Genomic DNA, 23600 nt, shown 5'->3' with positions numbered 1-23600 from the left:
GGATTCCACAATGTACTCAGTGCCAGCATCACCCCATTTGATTTTGGAGGGATCTCGCTCCTGGAAGATGGTGATGAGATTTCCAGTGATGACAAGCTTCCTGTTCTCAGCCTTGATGGTGCCATGGAATTTGCCATGGGTAGAAACATACTGGAACATGTAGACCATGTAGTTGAGGTCAATGAAGGGGTCACTGATGGCCACAATATCCATTTTGCCAGAGTTAAAAGTAGCTCTGGTGACTAGGCTCCCAACACGACCAAATCTGTTGACTCTGGCCTCCACCTTCACCATGGTGTCTCAGGGATGTGGCTGGCAATGCGAGAGAAGATGCAGCTGTCTGTCAAACAGGAGGAGCAGAGAGCTGACCATTTTCATGATATTCTTTCTATTCATGAGCCTCGAATGTTTTTCCATTTGTTTGTGTCCTCTGTGATTTCCTTGAGCAGTGGTTTGTAGTTCTCCTTGAAGAGGTCCTTCACTTTCCTTGTTAGCTGTATTTCTAGGCATTTTATTCTTTTTGTAGCAATTGTGAATGGGAGTTCATTCACAATTTGGCTCTCTGCTTTCCTGTTGTTGGTATATAGGAATGTCAGCAATTTTTGTAGATTGATTTTATATCCTGAGACTTTGCTGAAGTTGTTTATCAGCTTAGGAAACTTTTGGGCTGAGATGATGGGGTTTTCTAGATATAGGATCAGGTCACCTGCAAACAAAGATAATTTGACTTCGTTTCTTCCTATTTGAACCACCTTTATTTCTTTCTCTTGCCTGATTGTCCTGGCCAGAACTTCCAATACTATGTTGAATAGGAGTGGTGAGAGAGGGCAGTCTTGTGCCAGTTTTCAAGGGGAATGCTTCTAGCTTTTGCTCATTCAGTAGGATATTGACTGTGGGTTTGTCATATATGGCTCTTATTATTTTGAGGTATGTTCCTTCAATACCTAGTTTATTGAGAGTTTTTTAACATGAAGGAATGTTGAATTTTATTAAAGGTCTTTTCTGAATCTATTAGAGATAATCATGAGGTTTTTGTCTTCAGTTCCATTGATGTGATGAATCACATTTATTGATTTGCATATGTTGAACCAACCTTGCATCCTGGGATGAAGCCAACTCGATCATGGTGGATAAGCTTCTTGATGTGCTGCTAGATTTAGTTTGCCAGTATTTTACTGAGGATTTTTGCATCAATATTCATTAAGGATACGGGCCTGAAGTTTTCTTTTTTTGTTGTATCTCTGCCAGGTTTTGGTATCAGGATAATGCTGGCCTCATAGAATGAGTTAGGAAGCAGTCCCTCCTCTTCAATTTTTTGAAATAGTTTCAGTAGAAATGGTATCAGTTCTTCTTTGTACCTCTAGTAGAATTTAGCTGTGAATCCATCTGGTCCTGGGCTTTTTTAGGTTGGTAGGCTATTTATTACTGCCTCAATTTCAGAACTTGTTATCGGTCTATTCGGGGATTCAATTTCTTCCTAGTTCAGTCTTGGAAGGGTATATGCGCCCAGGAATTTAGTCATTTCTTCTAGATTTTCTAGTTTATGTGCCTAGAGGTATTCATAGTATTCTCTGATAGTTGTTTGTATTTCTGTAGAGTCACTGGTAATATCCCCCTTATCATTTCTGATTGTGTTTATTTGATGCTTCTCTCTTTTCTTCTTTATTAGTCTAGCCAGTAGTCTATCTTTTTATTACTTTTTTTTCCACAAAACCAACTTCTGGATTTGTTGACTTTTTAACGGGTTTTTCATGTCTGTATCTCCTTCAGTCTGCTCTGATCTTGGTTAATCCTTGTCTTCTACTAGCTTTGGGGTTTGCTTGTTTTTGGTTCTCTAGTTCTTTTACTTGAGATGTTAGGCTGTTAATTTATGATCTTTCTAGCTTTTTGACATAGACGTTCAGTGCTATAAATTTCCCTCTTAATACTGCTTTAGTTGCAACCCAGAGATTCTGGTACATTGTCTCTTTGTTCTCATTAGTTTCAAAGAATTTCTTGATTTCTGCCTTAATTTCATTTTTACCTGAGAGTCATTCAGAAGCAGATTGTTCAGTTTCCATGTAGTTTTTTGGTTTTAAGTGAGTTTCTTCATCTTGAATTCTAGTTTGATTGTGCTGTAGTCTGAAAGACTGTTATGATTTGTTTTTTTTTTTTTTTTACATTTGCCGAGGAGTGTTTTACTTCTGATTATGTGATCAATTTTAGAGTAAGTGCCATGTGATGACAAGAAGAATGTATATTCTGTTGTTTTTCAATGGACAGTTCTGTAGATATTATCAGGTCCATTTGATCCAGAGCGGAGTTCAGATCCTGAATATCTTTGTTCATTTTCTGTTTTGATAATCTGCCTAATATTGTCAGTGGGGTGTTAAAGTCTCCCACTATTATTCTGTGGGAGTTTAAGTCCCTTAGCAGGTCTCTAGGAACTCGCTTTATGAATCTGTGTGCTCACGTATTGGGTGCATATATATTTAGAATAGTTAGCTCTTCTTGTTGAATTAAACCCTTTACCATTATGTAATGCCCTTCACCTTGTTTTAAATCTTTGTTGGTTTATAGTCCGCTTTGTCAGAAACTAGGATTACTACCTCTGCTTTTTTTCTGTTTTCCATTAGCGTGGTAAATTTTCCTCCATCCCTTTATTTTGAGCCTATTTCTATGGGTGTCATTTCATGTGAGATGGGTCTCTTGAAGACAGCGTATTGATGGGTTTTGGCTCTTTATCCAGCTTGCCATTATGTGCTTTTTAATCAGGGTAGTTAGCACATATACATTTTAGATTACTACTGTTATGTGTAAATTTGATCCTGTCATCATGATGCTAGTTGGTTATTTTTCAGATTTTTTTAATGTGGTTGCTTCATAGTGTCCCTGCTCTGTGTACTTCAGTGTGTTTTTGTAGTAGCTGGTATTGGTTTTTCCCTTTCATGTTTTGTGCTTCCTTCAGGAGCTCTTGCAAGGCAGGCCTGGTGGTGATGAACTCCCTAAGCATTTGCTTGTCTGTAAAGGATCTTAGTTCTTCACTTATGAAACTTAATTTGGCCAGATCTGAAATTCTGGGTTGGAAATTCTTTTAAGAATGTTTAATATTGGCCTCCAATCTCTTCTGGCTTGTAGATTTTCTTGTAGAAGTCTACTGTTAGTCTGATGGGTTTCCCTTTGTAGGTGACCTGGTATTTCTCTCTGGCTGCCCTTAACATTTTTCTTTCATTTCAATCTTGGAGAATCTGGTGATTCTGTGTCTTGGGGTTGCTCTTCTCATGGAGTATCTTACTGGGATTCTCTGCATTTACTGAATTTGAATGTTGGCCTGTCTTGCTAGGTTGGGGAAGTTCTCCTGGATGACATCCTGCAGTATGTTCTCCAACTTGGTTCCATTCTCCCCATCTTTTTTCAGGTACCCCAATCAGTCATAGGTTTGGTCTCTTTACATAATCTCATAGTTTTCAGAGACTTTGTTCATTGCTTTTCATTCTTTTTTCTCTATTCTTGTCTGCCTGTCTTATTTCAGAAAGATAGTCTTCAAGCTCTGAGATTCTTTCCTGCTCTTTGTCCATTCTGCTGTGATTGCTCTGTGCCACTCCCAGGTAGGCCGTCAGCACCCCCAGCTTTTCTTCATTCTCTGTGGGTTGTGGTGTTTGCCTTCTTTATTCTCTGTGGGTTGTGTTGTTTGCCTTCTTCATTCTCTGTGGGTTGTGTTGCTTGCCTTCTTCATTCTCTGTGGGTTGTGTTGCTTGCCTACTCAGTCACATTGTGAGATCTGGATATTTCAACGGAAGGTGCTGAATTCATTTGCCCCTTTTCATTCCTCTGAGTGCTGGAGACTGCAGCTGCTTCTAATCAGCCATCTTGGATCCATCCCCAAAACCTAATTTCTAATGTGATGGTATGGAAGGTGGGGCCTTTGAGAGGTGATTAAATCATAAGAGTGAAGCTCTCAGGAATGGGATTAGTGCTTTTATAAAACAGGCCCCCAAAAGCTCATTTGTACCTTCTACCAGGTGAGGACACAGCAAGAAGGCACCATCTATGAGGAATGGTCTCTTACCAGATATTAAATCTTCCAGTGCCTTCATCTTGGGATTCCCAGCCATAATTACTGGAAATAAATGTTTATTGTTTATAAGCCACCCAGTTTACGGTATTTTATTAAAGCAGCCTAAACAGACTAAGATAAAACGTATGGATTATAAGCACTGTGCTAGCATATCCAGTCATTAACAAATGAAGTTGGTGTTATTTTCCTTTTTCCAATGAGGAATTCAAGGATCAGAGAAGTTAAATAATTGAATCAGGGTCACACAGCAATTAGTGGTAATCTCGGTCTAACTTCAAAGCTCATTCCTTGTTTCCCATGCCATACAAATTCTGTGATAGAAACTGACAATTCACACTGTAGATTATTAATAAAGTTGTTCCATTCCTTTGAATACAAATCATGCAGAGACAGAAATATGGCCAAGGTGGCTTTTTTTAACCCAAAAATGTGTAGACAGCTCTTTAAAAACATGTCTATAACTTGCCATGTCTTTCTCAGGTTGTAGGCACAAAGCAGCACATGCTGGCAGCTGAGGCAGGCTGGGCCTCTGCTGGGTGACTCTGGGCCACAGCAGCTGTGTAAAGAGGGCCACCACCATCAGAATCACACCATTCCAGGCCTACAGAAAAGGTCAATGAGAGCTGCTGCAGGGTCCTAGACAGGAGAATGACAGGCCCAGGCTGGCATCTGAAAGGTGAAAGGCTACCACCAACAGTTGGGGGTGGGGGGCAAGCTGGAGGGCTTTCCGCTCATCCCTCACTTCAGCTAGGCTGGTTGGGTGACTACTGACTAGCAAAGTGTGGGCCCAAAGTGGTTCTCAACACGAATTTGCTGACTGGTGGCTTAAAGATGGAAGATGTGAAGGCTTTGCAATACCAAATAAATATGTCACTCTTCTCCAGTTATCTTATAGAATGGATGACTGGCATTTGTCTCCTTCTTCCAGTGCCTTGATCTTGGATGTTCCAGCCTCCAGAACTGTGAGAAATAAATGTTTGTTGTTTATAAGCCACTCAGTCTCTATTTTTTTATAGTAGCTTGAATAGACTGAGATAAAACCTATGGATGATAAGCTCTGTGCTAGTGTATCCAGCCATGAATGAATTAGGTTGCATTCATTTCCTTCTTATTGTTTCATCTTTTACTACATCCCATGAAGAACCACTGTCTTCAAACAATACAGCCCATGAAGACTTCACATCAAACACTTCAAATACTACTCTTAGTATTTGGTATTTCTTCAATGTAATATAGCTAGTAGAATATATAAGTCTGAAAAGAAATGGAAAGTTTTAAAACAGTGGCATGTAATTAAAAGTTTCATGCTCCTTATACTAAGAAATTGGGCCATATGATGGTAGCAATTTGCATAAGAATGCATTTATAGTACAGTAGGCAGATTTCTGAAACATACAAATGTTGAAAATCACAATGGAAAATGCAGCTCCAAAAGACCATTTGCATTAATTACTGTTGGACAAACTCCCATAGGCTCCTCAAGGCTGACAAGCAGAGTGGACAAAATACCAGGTGTGTAACCTTTTAAATACAATATGTGTAACACTCTTAAATGAAAATTAGCATTTTAGTGTCCTACTTTTGAAGAGCCTCCACAAAAGGTTTCACACCAGCCTACAAGGGGCTTAATATTAAGGTGGGTCACAAGAGTGTTATAAATTCTCTTCTGGCACTATAGGTATGTCCTGTAATGCCTTCCAAATTATCTAAAATTACCTAAAGTACTATTCTTGCTATTGTTTTGATGAAAGCATTTTAAAGGCATAGCAGAGAAAGATAAATGGAACTTTTACTTGGATTCTTCTGTGACATTTCAATGATAATAGCTAAATAGTACCCTGAGCCACTTAATTTGTAAGACAGGATGAGGTTATTAGGGTTTTAAAATCAAGTGCCCCCCCCAAAAATGCAAATTGTTCCACTGAATTTTACTGGACTGCCCAGTAAAATTAGAGACTAATTAAACTGCTGTGAATTTTCTGTGCAATTTTTTTTTCATGCTGTCTTTAGACCATTTCACAGCTTGCAAGTTTCTACATAGAGGAGTTGGGAAAAAATGGGGGAGCATATATTTTCAAATTTACAAGGTATCTAATTGTTAGTAGCCCTAGTTCAAGATTTCAAGGGGAGCAAGGTTTGAGAAATCTCTAGCTTTACAAAGAAACAACTCACATCATTAACCTGAATGGATGCAATTCCCCATCATCACTGGCCACTTCTATGAAAGCTGTAGGTCTCTGCCAGTATGTTTTCTGTGCACTATGTTATGTCTCTGCACTAAATGGCCTTGTTGGACACTCACTTCCCTTTCACAGTGCTTAGCATAAACGTAATTCAATAATTAAGTGTGTAAGTACAAGTTTCATGTTGCTCTTTCCTGTGACCCCCATCAGCTCTACAGAGATAAGGACTGTGTCTTATTCACCATGATTTCTCCAGGTATCTAACAAAGTGTTCAGCTTGAAGAGGGTATGCAATCAATATTTGTTGAACAAACGGAGGCCCATCCAAATGTTCACCGATCCTTAGTCTCTGGAGGTCTGAGAGTTGACTTTGGTGTCGCAGTCTGTGATTCCTAGTGCTTCCTGGCTTTCCTTCTTCTGGCCAGAAAGAACAGCAGACAGACCATCTAAGACATGCACTCATGTGGCTCTCCAAATGATGAAGTAGACAGTTCCTTTAACCAGAAATTGTATACATCATCTCCATTATATTTTCCTGTCTCTGTGATCTCATGCAAAGAAATGGAACTCATATTTATTATATTTATTATTCTCCCACAAAGATTCTTTTTAAACACTTCTATTCTCCTACAACCTCTTCTATCCCCAAACTAATTGCTGGTCCCCTGTTGGCTTCACAATGACAAACAAGTTGATACTGTGACAACAATCTAGACTCAGCCTTGGGGAGACCACAGTCAGCGAAGGGCAATAAGAGCATCTTCACTGAAGTGCAGCCTAATGTCTTCGACCTTGCCTCTTCTGGTCTCAAATCTGGGAGATTTCTGAACGCTCCCAAGTCAACAAGAGCTTATGAGGCACCATGATTCTTTCATTACTGGAAAATAACATGCTTTTAGAGCTATTTACATTAAAAGAATGCATGTCATACGCTACAGTAAGAATAAGCTTACAAATTACCTAGGACCACAATTCCAGTAGCAATCAAGTGACCCTATTTCTTACTTTGTTTTTTCCTAAAGCTGAATATTTTATTTTAGCAAGGTCTTCCTCATTTTCTCCATTTAAGATGTGCACAGAAAGAGAAAATGATACTTGAGAGGACTGGAGGAAGGCAGGGAGAACTTGGTAGAACAGCTCTATCTGGCACATGTACACATTATCAAAGTGCTCAACAAACACATTTTCATGATGTTAACAAGCTACATATATTATTAAATTATAGCATGACCAGAAATCCTTAAATTTGTGAAATCAATAACAATTTGTTTTTCAAGAAGCAAAACTAATTTTATGACACAAGTAGAGTTTCTTTAGCCTACTGAGTAGCAGCCTATTCCCAGGGAATGGTTTTCCTTAGGTAGACAGGAACCCAAATAATAATATACCAGTTACTTATTTTTATACAACTACTAAAAATCCTATACTTTAGTCTGAATAAAGGAATTTTATTTTCTATAATGCATCATATCAAGGTGACAAAATCAGAGGGCATATTGACAAGAAGTAATTCATCTTCAGATCAATATGTGCAGCTGGAAGTATTTTCCTATTTGCTACAACAGTGCAAGTCAGTTAGAAGAGTCAACAGGTAAAGCCCCACTATTAGTGTAAAATCATATGGCTCAATGCACTGGAGAGATTTTGTATTTGACATATGAACAGCAGAAAAGCTTTTCATAAAAATTTCGAGAAGAAGAACCACTACTGACTAAAGCTAAGTTTCAGGAATACTCGGGAGCCTTCCTTTACAGAGCACTGAATAGCATGTTGTGTGTATGTGTGTGTGTGTGTATACATACATAAAATCATTAGCACTAAATCTGTAACACTTTCCATTGTCATCACACCGATCTCAATGATCATTATTAACTTACAGGAAATCAATATAATAGGAGTGGATCACATACCTCAAACATGTTTAGGACAGGGCATTAGCTCTCGGCCTGCATCTGAAACCCCTAAGAGGTAGGCATATAAACAGACCTCAGAATTACTGTATGGGAGTTGGGAAACTATATGTAAGGTAACTAGCAAGAATAACTAAGACTCTAAGTTGTATTTTTCAATCAAGGTAACTTCAATAAAATGCAATTAATTGGCTTCCTTCAAAGTAAGAATATTTAAACAGCAGAAGTTAGGTCTATAGGTTTTAAAGGCCAACAGGCTTAGGTTGATTCCTGCTACAAAGAAGTTGTATGACTGAGGGTGTGGGGGTTACTTTATTTCTCTAAACTCCAGCTTTCTTAAGCAACAGAAGTTGAATATAAAACAAAGTCTCAGGACACAAAATCAATGGGCAAAAATCACTAGCATTCTTATACACCAGTAACAGACAGAGAGCCAAATCATGAGTGAACTCCCATTCACAATTGCTTCAAAGAGAATAAAATACCCAGGAATCCAACTTACAAGGGATGTGAAGGACCTCTTCAAGGAGAACTACAAACCACTGCTCAATGAAATAAAAGAGGACACAAACAAATGGAAGAACATTCCATGCTTATGGATAGGAAGAATCAATATCGTGAAAATGGCCATACTGCCCAAGGTAATTTACAGATTTAACGCCATCCCCATTAAGCTACCTATGACTTTCTTCACAGAATTGGAAAAAACTACTTTAAAGTTCATATGGAACCAAAAAAGAGCCCATATTGCCAAGACGGTCCTAAGCCAAAAGAACAAAACTGGAGGCATCACGCTACCTGACTTCAAACTATACTACAAGGCTACAGTAACCAAAACAGCATGGTACTGGTACCAAAACAGAGATATAGACCAATGGAACAGAACAGAGCCTTCAGAAATAATACCACACATTTACAGCCATCTGATCTTTGACAATCCTGACAAAAACAAGAAACAGGGAATGGATTCCCTATTGAATAAATGGTGCTGGGAAAACTGGCTAGCAATAAGTAGAAAGCTGAAACTGGATCCCTTTCATACACCTTATACAAAAATTAATTCAAGATGGATTAGAGACTTTAGACCTAAAACTATAAAAACCCCAGAAGAAAACCTAGGCAACACCATTCAGGACATAGGCATGGGCAAGGACTTCATGTCTAAAACACCAAAAGCAATGGCAACAAAAGCCAAAATTGACAAATGGGATCTAATTAAACTAAAGAGCGTCTGCACAGCAAAAGAAACTACCATCAGAGTGAACAGGCAACCTACAGAATGGGAGAAAACTTTTGCAATCTACTCATCTGACAAAGGGCTAATATCCAGAACCTACAAAGAATTCAAATAAATTTACAAGAAAAAAACAAACCACCCCATCAAAAAGTGGGCAAAGGATATGAACAGACACTTCTCAAAAAAAGACATTTATGCAGCCAACAGACACATGAAAAAATGCTTGTCATCACTCGCCATCAGAGAAATGCAAATCAAAACCACAATAAGATACCATCTCACACCAGTTAGAATGGCAATCATTAAAAAGTCAGGAAACAACAGGTGCTGGAGAGGTTGTGGAGAAACAGGAACACTTTTACACTGTTGGTGGGACTGTAAACTAGTTCAACCATTGTGGAAGACAGTGTGGCGATTCCTCAAGGATCTAGAACTAGAAATACCATGTGACCCAGTCATCCCATTACTGGGTATATACCCAAAGGATTATAAATCATGCTACTATAAAGACACATGCACATGTATGTTTATTGCGGCACTATTCACAATAACAAGGACTTGGAACCAACCCAAATGTCCATCAGTGACAGACTGGATTAAGAAAATGTGGCACATACACCATGGAATACTATGTAGCCATAAAAATGGATGAGTTCATGTCCTTTGTAGGGACATGGATGCAGCTGGAAACCATCATTCTCAGCAAACTGTTGCAAGAACAGAAAACCAAACACCGCATGTTCTCACTCATAGGTGGGAACTGAACAATGAGGTCACTTGGACACAGGAAGGGGAACATCACACACCAGGGCCTGTTGTGGGGTCAGAGGGGGCAGGGATGGCATTAGGAGATATACCTAATGTAAATGACGAGTTAATGGGTGCAGCACACCAACAGGGCACATGTATACATATGTAACAAACCTGCACGTTGTACACATGTACCCTAGAACATAAAGTATAATAAAAAAAAAAGAAAAACAAGTCAAACAACAAAAAAACCCTGAGAATACTGCATGATGCATATAGAATTCTTAACAAACATATCTTTTTTAAAAAGGAAAAGAAATAAGAAATGACTTTCATAAAATATTTTTGTTATTTATATGCCTGGTATCTAAAATACTTATGCATTCTTTCAATGGTCAACAGAATATTACATGTAAGACAAAGATGCCAAGGACATTCGTTAGGTAAAATGCAAGTCTCTTCACTAAATGATATTAAGAAACTGTACATCCATATGCAGAAAAATGAAACTAGACCCCATCACCATATACAAAAATCAACTCAAAATATATTAAAGACTTTGATGTAAAACTTGAAACTATGAAAATACTAGAAGAAAAAATAGGAGAAATACTTAAGGACATTGGTCTGGGCAAAGATTTTATGGAGAATACCTCAAAAGCACAGGCTACAAAAGCCAAAATATATAAATAGAATTACATAAAACTAAAAAGTTTCTGCACAGTAAATGAGACAATCAACAGGCCGAAGATACAACCTACAGAATGGGAGAAAAAAAAACTGCAAATGATTCATCCAACAAGAGATTAATATCCAGGATATAAAAAGAACTTAAACAACTCAACAGTAAAAATCAAAATAATTCAATTAATAAATGAACAAATGAACTGAATAGACAACCCTCAGAAAAGATATACAAATGGCCACCAGGTATATAAAAAATGTTTATCATCACTAATCATCATGGAAATGCAAATCAAACCACATTGAGATCATCACACCCCAGTTAAAATGGTCATCATCCAAAAGACAAAAAGTAACAAATGTTGGTGAGAACGTAGAGAATGAGGAACTTTTACACACTGTTGGTGGGCATGGAAATTAATATAGCCATTATGGAAAACAGTATGGAAGGTTCTCAAAAACCTAAAAATAGGCTGGGGGATGTGGCTAATACCACTTTAGGAGGTCAAGGTGGGAGGACTGCTTGAGCCTAGGAGTTCAAGACCAGCCTGGACAATGTAGCAAGACTCCATCTCTACAGATTTTTTTTTTTTAAATTAGCCAAGCATGGTGGTGTGAGTCTGTAATTCCGACCACTCAGGCAGCTGAGGTGGGAGGATCACCAGAGCCCAGGCAGGTCCAGGCTGCAGTGAGCCATAATTGCACCACTGCTCCCTAGCCTGGGTGACAGAATGAGACCCTGTCTCACAAAAAACAAACAAACAAACAAAAACCTAAAAATAGAACTACCATATGATCCAGCAATCCTATTGCTGGGTATATATCCAAAGGAAAGGAAATCAGTATGTTCAAGAGATATCTGCACTCCCAAGTTTATGGCAGCAGCACTAGTCACAACAGCCAAGATACAAAATCAGCTTAAGTGTTCATTTAGCAGGTAAGGAAAATGCGGTAATGATATCGTTTGGCTGTGTCCCCACCCAAATCTCATCTGGAATTGTAGCTCCCATAATCCCCACATGTTATGGGAGGGACCCTGTGGAAGGTAACTGAATCATGGCAAGTTTTTCCTGTGCTGTTCTTGTGATAGTGAATAAGTCTCATGAGATCTGATGGTTTTATAAAATGTTGTTCCTCTGCACACACTCCCTTGCCTGCTGTCATGTAAGACATGCCTTTGTTCCTCCTTCACCTTCCACCATGATTGTGAGGCCTCCCCAGCCATGTGCAACTGTCAGTCCATTAAATAAACCTCTTCTTCTTTATAAATCACCCAGTCTTGGGTATTTCTTCATAGCAGTATGAAAATGGACTAATACAGGTATATATACAACATGGAATACTATGTAGCCATAAAAAAGAACAACATTTGGTTACTTGCAGCAACATGGATGAGGTTGTAGGACATTATTTTATGTGAAATAAGCCAAGCACACAAAGATAAATACTAAATGTTCTCATTAATATGTGGAAGCTAAAAAAGTTGATCTCATAGAAGGAGAGAATAGAATAGTGGTCACTAGAGGTGGGGAAGGGTAGAGGGTAGGGGAGTATACGAAGAAGTTGGTTAATGGATACAAAAGTACATCCAGATAGGAGGAGTAAGTTCTAGTGTTCTATGGCACTATAAGATGACTGTAATTAACAACAATTTCTGGATATTCTCAAATAGCGAGAAGATTGGATTTTGAATGTTCCCAACACATAGAAATGATACATATTTGAGGTGATTAATACACTACTCTGATGTGATTATTACACTGTATAATGTATCAAAATATCACACTGTGCCCTATACATACATAAAATTATGTGTGAATTAAAAATAATAAAAGTAAAAAAAATAAAAAAGAAACAACCAGTCAAAATATTTGTTATTTTCAAAGACATACTTCCCATGACTCAGCATTTCCACTTTTAAGAATGTAACCTAAGAACATATGGGAAACTTGTGCCTCATTGTGTTGGAAAGGAATAACTAAGCAGGCTTGAATTGCTTAAACCCTGCACATTTCCAAGAAGGGCCTGTTTCATGACTGGCCACTGGTCAGCTCCTGAGAGCTGGGCTCTTAAACGTTCTAACTCACAAGAGCATTTTGCATGCCCAAGGTCCTGAGCCATACTGCATCAATTTGCCTAGTTTACACATAGAAAAGGTGCTGTGTGTATGTGTGACTGATCCATAAGAAAAACCCTGGACAGCCAGGCTCAGATGTTTTTCTTTCAACGGCAAAATCTGTTCATGTTTTCACACATCATTGCTGGAAAGATGAAGTATATTTTGTGTGATTCCACTCAGAGAGGACTTTTGGAAACTTGTGCCTGGTTTCATTTGAACTTTGCTCCATGAGCTTTTTCCCTTTGGTGATTTTACTCTGTATCCTTTCACTGAAATACATTATAATTATAAATATAGCAACTTCTAAGTCCTATGAGCCCTTCTAGGGAAATCATCAAGCCTGAGAATAGTCTTGAAAACCCCTAACAAAATATGATTTTGCAAAATAAATTTATTAAATTCATTGTACTTCATTGTTTCATGATAGTGAAACACTGAGAGCAACCTAAATCAGACAAGCAGTTCTACAAATTATGGTTAATCAATATGCAGTTATTATAACATCATTAAAAAGAATCTTTTCACATATTTATCATCATATTGGAAAGTTATTAGGATATAATGTTAACTGCAAAAGCAGTATACAGAACTATACATAAAGAATAACTGAGGTATGAAAAAAATCATAACCATATAGAGAAAAGACTGGAAAGAAATACACCAATATATGTTATTAGTGTCTAATGATAAACTGTGAGGCTATGAGATATTTTTGTTCCCTTTTTTCCTGTACCCTTCATGTTCTTTTCTTAGAACAAATTATAATCCTTTTTATTCAATTATCTATATATTTTACAGCAAAAATTGAAACATGTCTGGAAAAATCCTGACAATAGAGAAATAACAAAATTTAAAAATGAAAGTTCTTTTTCTTCATTACAACTTTTCCTCCACATTGATAATAGCTCTTGACTATTTAAATGAGATTTTCCAACTTTTTCTATAAAGTTACAAAAAGGCATACATAAAATGATTTATTTTATTTCAGTTTTATAAAAATAAGATCATGTTCTATAGCTTTCTACCTTTAATGACATGGTATGGACATCTTTCCATGTAATTCATGTAGATATATCTCATTTTTTAGGAACTACATAAGCATTTATTAATGGCTATATCATAACTTGTTTACATATTTCCATACTGACAGATATTTAGATTGTTTCCAACCTTTTTAGCATTGTAACCAATGCTGCATAGAAAGTTCCTGCACATATATCATTGTTGCTTGAACAAGGATTTTTTGAGAGGGTCCTAGAAGTAGAAATACTGCCTTACTTGTCATATAAATTTAAATTTTCATAGTGATTGGCCAATTGTTCTCAAAATAATGTACCAATTTATATTCCCACTAACACTACAAGAATGTGTACCACATTCTTACCAACCCAGGATGTAATAAATCTTTTTAAAGGTTTATAATCCAGTATTAAAAAGACTGTATCTCATTTTAAAAAGGGAATGTGTTTAGTTATTAGTAAATTTGAATATCTTTTCATATGTTTATAGCCATTGACCACTTTGTACTTCTAGTGTGTAAGATATACATTCATACCTTTACCTATTTTTCAAATTAAGTTGTTTTTTGCTTATGATTTTCAGGGGTTGTTTAAACTGCATGTATATTAACACTTCGTTGCAGCATTTTCTATCAGTTTATCATCTTTCTCAACTCTATGATGTCTTTCATTGTAGAAAGTTTTAAATTTTTATGTAATTGTATGTAATTTTGTCATTTAAAAATGTTTCTAGGTTTTATGTCATACTACAAAAGGCTTTCCCTATCCCCAAATTTTAAACTTTCTAATTATTTCATTGTCAGAAAACAACTAGGATACGTAAAGTAATTGTCAATTATGTTGTTCAATACAACTTTTAAACTTTACAGAACTAAAGTCTTTAACATTTGTACCAGGAAATAAGTTTCTCTCTCCTGATGCAATGGCAGGTTCTTTTTTTCCTTGAGTGTGTTTCTTCTTTTACCTTTAGCCAAGAAGCTCTAAGCCTAGTTTTGTCATGCTTTTCTCTCTTCTATTACTTGGAGTTTTATCTCTAGAATCCTGTGCCCTTAACTGCAAACTACACTGGATCTTTTCCAAAATGAAAAAATGAGTAAATGACAAATAAATTAGAAAATGATTAAACAATAATAAATAGAAAGTGATTAAATAAATCATCAATACAACTTATTATATTTAAATTAAACTTTTTTCAGGTCATTCTTTTCTTAATCCATCATACTGTGAACTCCTGATCTGCTAGAATTAACTGGAGTCCAGATAATAAGATTATAGGCCTCTCACTCTCACTCTAATTACTAGGTTACAAATCCGTTTACTTACTTACAAGTCCCTCAAGGGTGAAGGCTGTTTTTTTGTTTTGTTTTTTAATTATACTTTATGTTCTAGGGTACATGTGCACAATGTGCAGGTTTGTTACATATGTATATATGTGCCATGTTGGTGGGCTGCACCCATTAACTTGCCATTTACATTGTGTATATCTCCTAATGCGATCCTTCCCTCCTTCCTGCACCCCACAACAGGCCCTGGTGTGTGATGTCCCCCTTCCTGTGTCCAAGTGATCTCATTGTTCAATTCCCACCTATGAGTGAGAACATACGGTGTTTGGTTTTCTGTTCTTGCAACAGTTTGCTGAGAATGATGGTTTCCAGCTGCATCCACGTCCCTACAAAGGACATGAACTCATCCTTTTTTATGGCTGCATAGTATTCCATGGTATATATGTGCTACATTTTCTTAATCCGGTCTGTCATTGATAGACATTTGGGTTGGTTCCAAGTCCTTGTTATTGTGAATAGTGCCGCAATAAACATACATGTGCATGTGTCTTTATAGTAGTATGATTTATAATCCTTTGGGTATATACCCAGTAATGGGATGGCTGGGTCACATGGTATTTCTAGTTCTAGATCCTTGAGGAATCGCCACACTGTTCTCCACGGTGGTTGAACTAGTTTACAGTCCCACCAACAGTGTAAAAGTGTTGCTATTTCTCCACATCCTCTCCAGCACCTGTTGTTTCCTGACTTTTTAATGATTGCCATTCTAACTGGTGTGAGATGGTATCTCATTGTGGTTTTGATTTGCATTTCTCTGATGGCCAGTGATGACGAGCATTTTTTCATGTGTGTGTTGGCTATATAAATGAAACTGAATCCCTTCCTTACTCCTTATACAAAAATTAATTCAAGATGGATTAGAGACTTAAATGTTAGACCTAAAACCGTAAAAACCCTAGAAGAAAACCTAAGCAATACCATTCAGGACATAGGCACGGGCAAGGACTTCATGACTAAAACACCAAAAGCAATGGCAACAAAAGCCAAAATTGACAAACGGGATCTAATTAAACTAAAGAGCTTCTGCACAGCAAAAGAAACTACCGTCAGAGTGAACAGGCAACCTACAGAATGGGAGAAAATTTTTGCAATCTACTCATCTGACAAAGGGCTAATATCCAGAACCTACAAAAAACTCAAACAAATTTACAAGAAAAAAACAAACAACCCCATCAAAAAGTGGACAAAGGCTGTTCTAATTATCTTTGAATCCAAGTCACCTGTGCCTTAAAGCAAGCACTCATACGTTTGTTCAATGAGTGAACCAGAAAAGAATCACTCACCAAAAACTCACATCAGAAATCTAGGTTAAAGGAAACAGCCCAAGTACTTCCAGGGTATGTTCTATTGTAGGTACACACTGAGTGGACAACAGGGGGTGACGCTAATTGAGCAGGTGATGCTGACACGCAAGAGCTCAGCCATCATCAGCTTAGAGCCACCACGGGAAGGAAGCAAAGTATCACAGCTGAGAAATGTTTCCAACAAGGGTTAAAACAACAAGAGTTTGTGTTATCTCAGTAATTAAAATAACTCAAACATCTCGCAGTCCCAAGAAATCCAGTTATTTGGGATTTAACTACAATCTGCATGCCTACCTTCAGCTTTTTAATTAGCTTGATAACAGAACACGGTAATATGAAAACTGGATCTCATTTTAGAAACTGGACTTTATTTAAAACCAATGGGATACATGCAAAGCTAAAATCCTGGAATAAAATTTACCTTTTCGCAGCAATGATTTTGAAATGCAAGGAGGCCTTAGATGTTAGAGTTGGATGAAACTAAGAAGAGAAAGTCCCGGTCACATTTAAAATGAGATTCTGCTTTGTTTTCCCAACTACGTCCTGCCTTGACAACTCAATTCCATTTGCTTTGGGTTTTTAGGCAATGTGTGTGGCCTCCCATCTGAGCTGGGAAACAAAATGAAGGCCTCTTCCTCATGGATCTCAGTCTCCTGATAATGAAAAAAACAGGACATGACATATTCTAAACCAGTGAGCCCTACGACCTCAACCATCTCATGAGGTCAGCAGGACCGAGGCTGATGCAGGTGATCGCCTGTGAGCTCAACTCAAAGGCTGGAAAAGGCAGAGCCGCCAGGGGTTGCTGGACGCCTGCGATGTTCTGAGGGAGCCACAGCGGAGGGTCTGCCCAGTGGCTGGCATGGGGTTCTCTGCTGTGTAAACAAATCTTTGTTCTAGAACACCCTAGTACCTCCCCGCTGAGTCAATGATGCAAAAATGTCTACAAAGTTTTATGCCTTTTGAAAATAAAAAATGGAGGCTTAAGACACCATTGAAACTAGTTTCTCGGTAGATGTGGGCCAAGACTCAGGAACTGTCCATGGCATGTCTCACTGGCTCTCCAGTGGCTGGGGCTGCCCCTCACTGTGGGCCCTGGAGGAGGAGACCACAGGGTTAACAACAGTGGAGAGAGGAAACTAGGAGAGAGGTGCGCTGCGGGCGGCTGTGAGCTGCTTGTACAAGGCGAGCTCTGTGATTTGCTATCAGTGTCTAAGAAGCAACCTTCTCCGAACAGTTCCACAAGAGACTAGGAACTGGTAGGTTCTCGGGGTACCTGCTGGAGCCCATACTAACAGAAGGGCAAAGGGCACGTCTCTCACTTATCTTAAATGTCTGGTTTGTCTTGTTGCTTCATTACGTGACCATGTGCCACAAGACACAGGGACTTTCTGAGTACTTATTGTGGCAAGTGCTCTCACATCACTAGGGAAAACGCAACTTTCATTCATTCGGCAGGTATTTGTTGAGAGCCTGCTTTGTGCTGGGCAAAGCCTAGTACCTCCCCACTGAGTCAATGATGCAAAAATGTCTACAAAGTTTTATGCCTTTATATACATTTGTGCTAAGGATTTGGGGATGAGTACAACAGCCACGACTGCACATATGGGGCAGAGAGACGTTAGCCAATCTCAGACATCATTAGACAACTAAACTCGTCAGCAGAGCTACAAGGGGAAGAGCCCTGAACAGGCAACATTTAGGTCAAGACCTGAAGGAGAGACAGGTGTCACCAGAGTAAGGAGAGGAAGAGGGAACAGGTTGTGGGCGAGGGAATGGGTGTCAGAGATGTTCCTAGCAGAGGCACTTACAGGAAAGGGAAAGCAAGATGCAGCCTGTTTTCAGGGAACTCCCAACTTAAAGGGAACATGACCTAGGAAAGAGCTACCTTTTAACCGGTAAGTAAATATTACGGGTTTCTGGACAAAGGCAGGAAAAATCATCACTTAGAGAAAGGCGCCGAAAGTATTACAGGGGCTTTTCACTTTGCACTTTTTCTCCCCTAACTTTGGAATTGTACAGGCATCTCTATTGAAGGTATATAGAACCACAGGTAAATTCTTCATTGCAACAGGGTTTGCCTCTGGACTAGTGAATGCAAGTTTCTGAGGGGGAAATTCAGGGGAAAAAGAAATTTTGATCATGGGCAGAGCAGAATGCGGGCTGTGGAGGTGGGGTAAAGCAAAAACATCAATAAATACCAATTCTGGAGAGTACATGGTAGGTTTCATTAAAACACCTCTTCTGCCTATTAGAGACTGGAAGGGGTCTGTACCCTCTAAAATTCCTTCACATTCCAGTTAACCCTCTAAAACTCAAACAGCTTTTATGAAATGCCTACTTTGGGCCAGGTGCGGTGGCTCACGCCTGTAACCCCAGCACTTTGGGAGGCCGAGGTGGGTGAATCACGAGGTCAGGAGTTCAAGACCAGCCTGGCCAAGATGGTGAAACCCTGTCTCTACTAAAAATAAAAAAAAATTACCCAGGTGCAGTTGTGGGTGCCTGTAATCCCAGCTACTCAGGAGGCTGAGGCAGGAGAATTACGTGAACCCGGGAGGCAGAGGTTGCAGTGAGCCGAGATCACACCACTGAACTCCAGGCTAGGTGACAGAGCAAGACTCCGTCTCAAAAAGAAAAAAAAAAGAAAAAAGAAATGCCAACTTTGTTCTATGTCCTTTCATTTATGTTAATTCTCAGAACGATCCCATGGAGTAGCAACTATTATCCCCACACATTTTTTAACTGACTGAGAAATATGGAAAGACTCCTTAATGTTGATTTGTCTCGAGTCCGGTGGCTGAGACAGATGGAGCTGGATTGGTGTCCACCCAGCCTCTTTGCAGGAGTGAAGCATCTTTACCATCCCATCCATTAGTCTATACTTGAGCTTTGCTGTTTTTACAGATATAAGGCTGTTTAGTCACATATCTGTAAAAGCTAAAGCAGTTTATACCACATGCTTCAATTACTGCTTAGTTCTGGAGCTCTGATGAGCATCGGCGCTCCTGAACCAAAATCTTCTACAGTTACATGGTAGGAAAAAGGGGTATTTCAATTTGTTATACAAAAATAGGGGAACACTTATTTATTTTTTTATAAAGGTTTTTAAAACCCAGCTGGATTTGTTTTTGCATAAGCAAAGTCAATCCAGAAAAAGTAGTGGTGCAAAACCACCCCTGGGACAAAGAGTGGATGTGGCTGTTCTACAGTCTCCGAGTCTGCTTCAAAGGCAGCAGGTGGAATGCTGAGACCAGGTGTAGGTGTTACTCTGTGATGATGGACAGGCATTTGGGGAGTGCCCTGCTGTTCTGACATTCTCACTAGGGACTCAGTAGGTAGTGGAGGGGCAGAATGCGATTGACCATTTTGTCAAAACCCCCAGAATCCATCTCCCAAGTCAAGTGGAGCCTCCAGCCTTAGACAAAGCCAAAGTGGTGCAGCTCCTTTCCAATGTCAGCCCTCCCATCCCATGCTGCAGGCCGTGGCTTCCTGCCCTAGTGCCACCCCTGCCACCTAATAGGCCTGGTTCCAGGACTTCTTTACTTTTCCCCCCTCCACTCCCTCCTTTTCTTGACATTTCTGTACACAGAGGCAAGTGTCACTCATTCTAAAAAGCAAGAATTTCCTTCGCCCACTTCCCCTTTAAGCTACCACCCTATTCTCTTTCCTTTCCCTTTCCAGTCCTCAAAGAACAGTCTGAGCTCATGGCTTCCATTTCCTCAGCTGCTGCCCCTCTCTGTGCTCTGAAAGCTCTTCTTTCTCCAGATGAGCCTCCTTCGTCTGCTGCTTCCATTTTGGTATTAGCAAGGCGGCAATCCCAGTTACCTTTGCCCTTTCCATGTCTTCCCAAGCAAACTCACATCCCCATTGCCTCCATTCCCAGAGCCATGACGATCAGTCCATGAATTCCACATGGAAATCTCCAACTCGAAACTTCCCTTAGAGCTCTTGGCTTATTCCAGCTGTCTACTGGACACTGCTAGATGGAGGTTTCCCAGGAACCTCAAACTCATCTCATCTGAAGCTAAATTTACTGTCTTTCCTCTACACTTGTCCTCCTTTTGCCTTCAGTCTAGTCACTAAGCCATTCAGTTGTATAAGTGAGGGAGCCTGCAGCCTCCTGACCAGGGCTGACACGTGTTAGGCTGTACAACAGCTCATTAAAACATCGGTCAACGTTTTAATACTTGTTTCTTTGTGCTTCTCCGCCATCAGCCTGTGAACCCTGTGGGGACAGGAATCGTGTCTCACTCATCTGCACATCTCAGAACATCCTATCCCACAGCATAATATCTGGTCCCTCATCACTGAATTGGGAAATGTGGAGTGACTATTCAATGTGCTTTGGTCTGGAATAGGAAGAAAGAGCAATTATTACACCTATAAAAGTTTATACCTAGGACAGCAAGTCTAGCAAATATCAGATGCCTGTAGGGCAGCTTGAAAGAGTGTTTGAGTTTTCAACAAAGAAAGGGAAAGCTCATCATAAGAAGGGACAAGCATGTTTACAGACTTAAAATTTTGCCTCTGGAGAAAATAACACACATGTGTTCAGTGAGGGAGGGCTGGGTGAATGTTTACACACACATACACACACACACACACAGAGTGATGCCAGCTTTTAAGGAAAGGAGCACACTTCTCAAAAATGCCTTATTTTATGGAAAACGCAAATAGTGTGGGGTGTGCTCCGCCACAAGCGAGAGTAGGGAAGGACCACACAGAGGTTAAGGCATCCCCACTGGAACTCCTAACCCAGTAATCTCAAAGAGAGCCGGGCCTGAAGCACAAAGCCCTGGGCATCGCCCTGCTTAACACCATGCTCCGTTCACACACATGCAATCTGTTGGTAATGGACAAACTGCAGCCCACAGATGCAATTCTGATAGTCCTTAGCTGAATATTTATACTGTTATTATAAGAAAAGAATGGGGAACATATACCACATCCATTATTTCTGGATGCCACTGTGTGACCTTGGACAACTCGTTTCACCTGAGTCTCACTTTCTGCATCTGTAATAATTTCCCTGCCTACCTCTTATGGTCTTTGTGAGAACCAAATTAGATTCTGTATATTAGTGTTTTATAAAGTAATACAAAGTGGAAGAAAACTTTTATCAAGAGTGCATGGCTTGGTGGTTCATACCTGTAACCCCAGCACTTTGGGAGGCCAAGGCAGGCAGATCACCTGAGATCAGGAGTTCGAGACCAGCCTGGCCAACTTGGTGAAACCCCGTCTCTACTAAAAACACAAAAATTAACTGGGCGTGATGGCGGGTGCCTGTAATACCAGCTACTCGGGAGGCTGAGGCAGGAGAATCTCTTGAACCCAGGAGGCGGAGGTTGCAGTGAGCTGAGATCATGCCACTGCACTCCAGCCTGGGTGACAAAGCCAGACTCTGTCTCAAATAAATTAGATAGATGATAGATAGATAGATAGATAGACAGACAGACAGACAGATAGATAGATAGTGCATGGCTTTCAGAAATCCCCTTTGTAGCAGAAACACTTGGAAAAGTAATGAAACTTATGGTCACACTACCTGCCTTTCCTCTTTTCAACATTTGAAATACCTTATTTCCATTTAACTTCACTTCCACGAAAACAGCCATTCTCTCTACACATTTTACCATGCTATTATATAACTCTTTAAGCAGACACTAAAGTAGAGAGACCAGTTAACTTACTGTATTCCATTACCCAGCTTCAACAATGAGCAACGTGTGGCCAGTTTTGTTTCATCTTTTATATCATAGACTCTGCTCACCACCATCCTAGGTTATTTTGAAGGAAATATCAGATAGCATTTCATATATGTGAATTTCTAAAACATGACTCTTTTTTAAAAACATAGCTACAAATATATCATCAAACTAAAAATAGTAACAATAATTCGGGAGCGGTGGCTCACACCTGTAATCCCAGCACTTTGGGAGGCTGAGGCGGGCAAATCACCTGAAGTCAGAAGTTCAAGACCATCCTGGCCAACGTGGTGAAACCTCATCTTTACTAAAAATACAAAAATTAGCCAGGTCTGGTAGCACACACCTGTAATTCCAGCTACTTGGGAGACTAAGGCAGGAGAATCGCTTGAATCCAGAAGGTGGAGACTGCAGTGAGCCAAGAGTGTGCCACTGCACTCCAGCCTGGGCAACAGAGAGAGACTTGTCTAAAAACAATTAACAATAATTTCTTAATGTCACCACAAAGCCAGTGTTCACATTTTCCCAACATCTTCAAAAGATTTTTAGAATTTATGTTTGAATTTCAAATTTTTGTTCAAATGTTTGTTTGAATTAGGATCTAAAATTAGCTCCATACTGCAATTGGTTGATATGTTTACAATTTTTTGTAATCTACAGGTTCCCACGCCTTCTTCGTTTTCCCCAAAGATGTTCGGCTTTTATTTGTCACACTTTGTGGTGGTGTTGCTCTTGCCGAGAACATCAGCGGGTATGTCCCACAGAGCTTCCCAGAGTCTAGGTTTGCTGATTCAATCCCCATGGTGTTTTCAACGTGCTTCTCTGCATTGCTTTGTATTTCTAGTAAATCAGTGGTTAACTCCAGAGGCTGCACCAAATCCATTTCTCTGCCCAAGACTAATTCCCAGGTAGTTTGTATACATTTCCATCAGGACACTTCGTAATGTCTGGTGATTCCTCATACTGATGAGCATTGCTTTTATCAACTCATTCATCAGAAGCAGCAAATAGGGCTGTGTAATCATGTGTTTTGTATCCGCTGCAATACTTTTATAAAGAGAAACTTCCCCCTCACCAGCTATTTGGTTATCTTGAGATACAGACTCAGTAGGAGAAATTACTAAAAGGCTTTTCTTTTCCTTTATTTACCAGATTTTAAAATAATGAGGTCATTTCCTAGCATCTTCCAATGTGACTAGTTTTGGAGGGTTTTTTTTGGTTTTGCTTTTTATCATATGCCCTCATGGATGGGTATTAATCCATTGTAAATACTAATCTTATTGATATTC

General features: G+C 39.3%; 1 protein-coding gene across 7 annotated transcripts in view; it reads right to left on the bottom strand.

The window, feature by feature from the left end:
- MTUS2 (microtubule associated scaffold protein 2) overlaps positions 1-23600 on the bottom strand; it is a 636712-nt gene that overhangs the window by 176856 nt on the left and 436256 nt on the right. The window lies entirely within an intron of this gene.

The sequence above is a fragment of the Chlorocebus sabaeus genome, chromosome 3 (genome assembly GCF_047675955.1).
Source record: "Chlorocebus sabaeus isolate Y175 chromosome 3, mChlSab1.0.hap1, whole genome shotgun sequence".
NCBI classification, from domain to species: Eukaryota; Metazoa; Chordata; class Mammalia; order Primates; family Cercopithecidae; genus Chlorocebus; species Chlorocebus sabaeus.
This window is presented reverse-complemented; position numbering and strand designations above follow the sequence as displayed.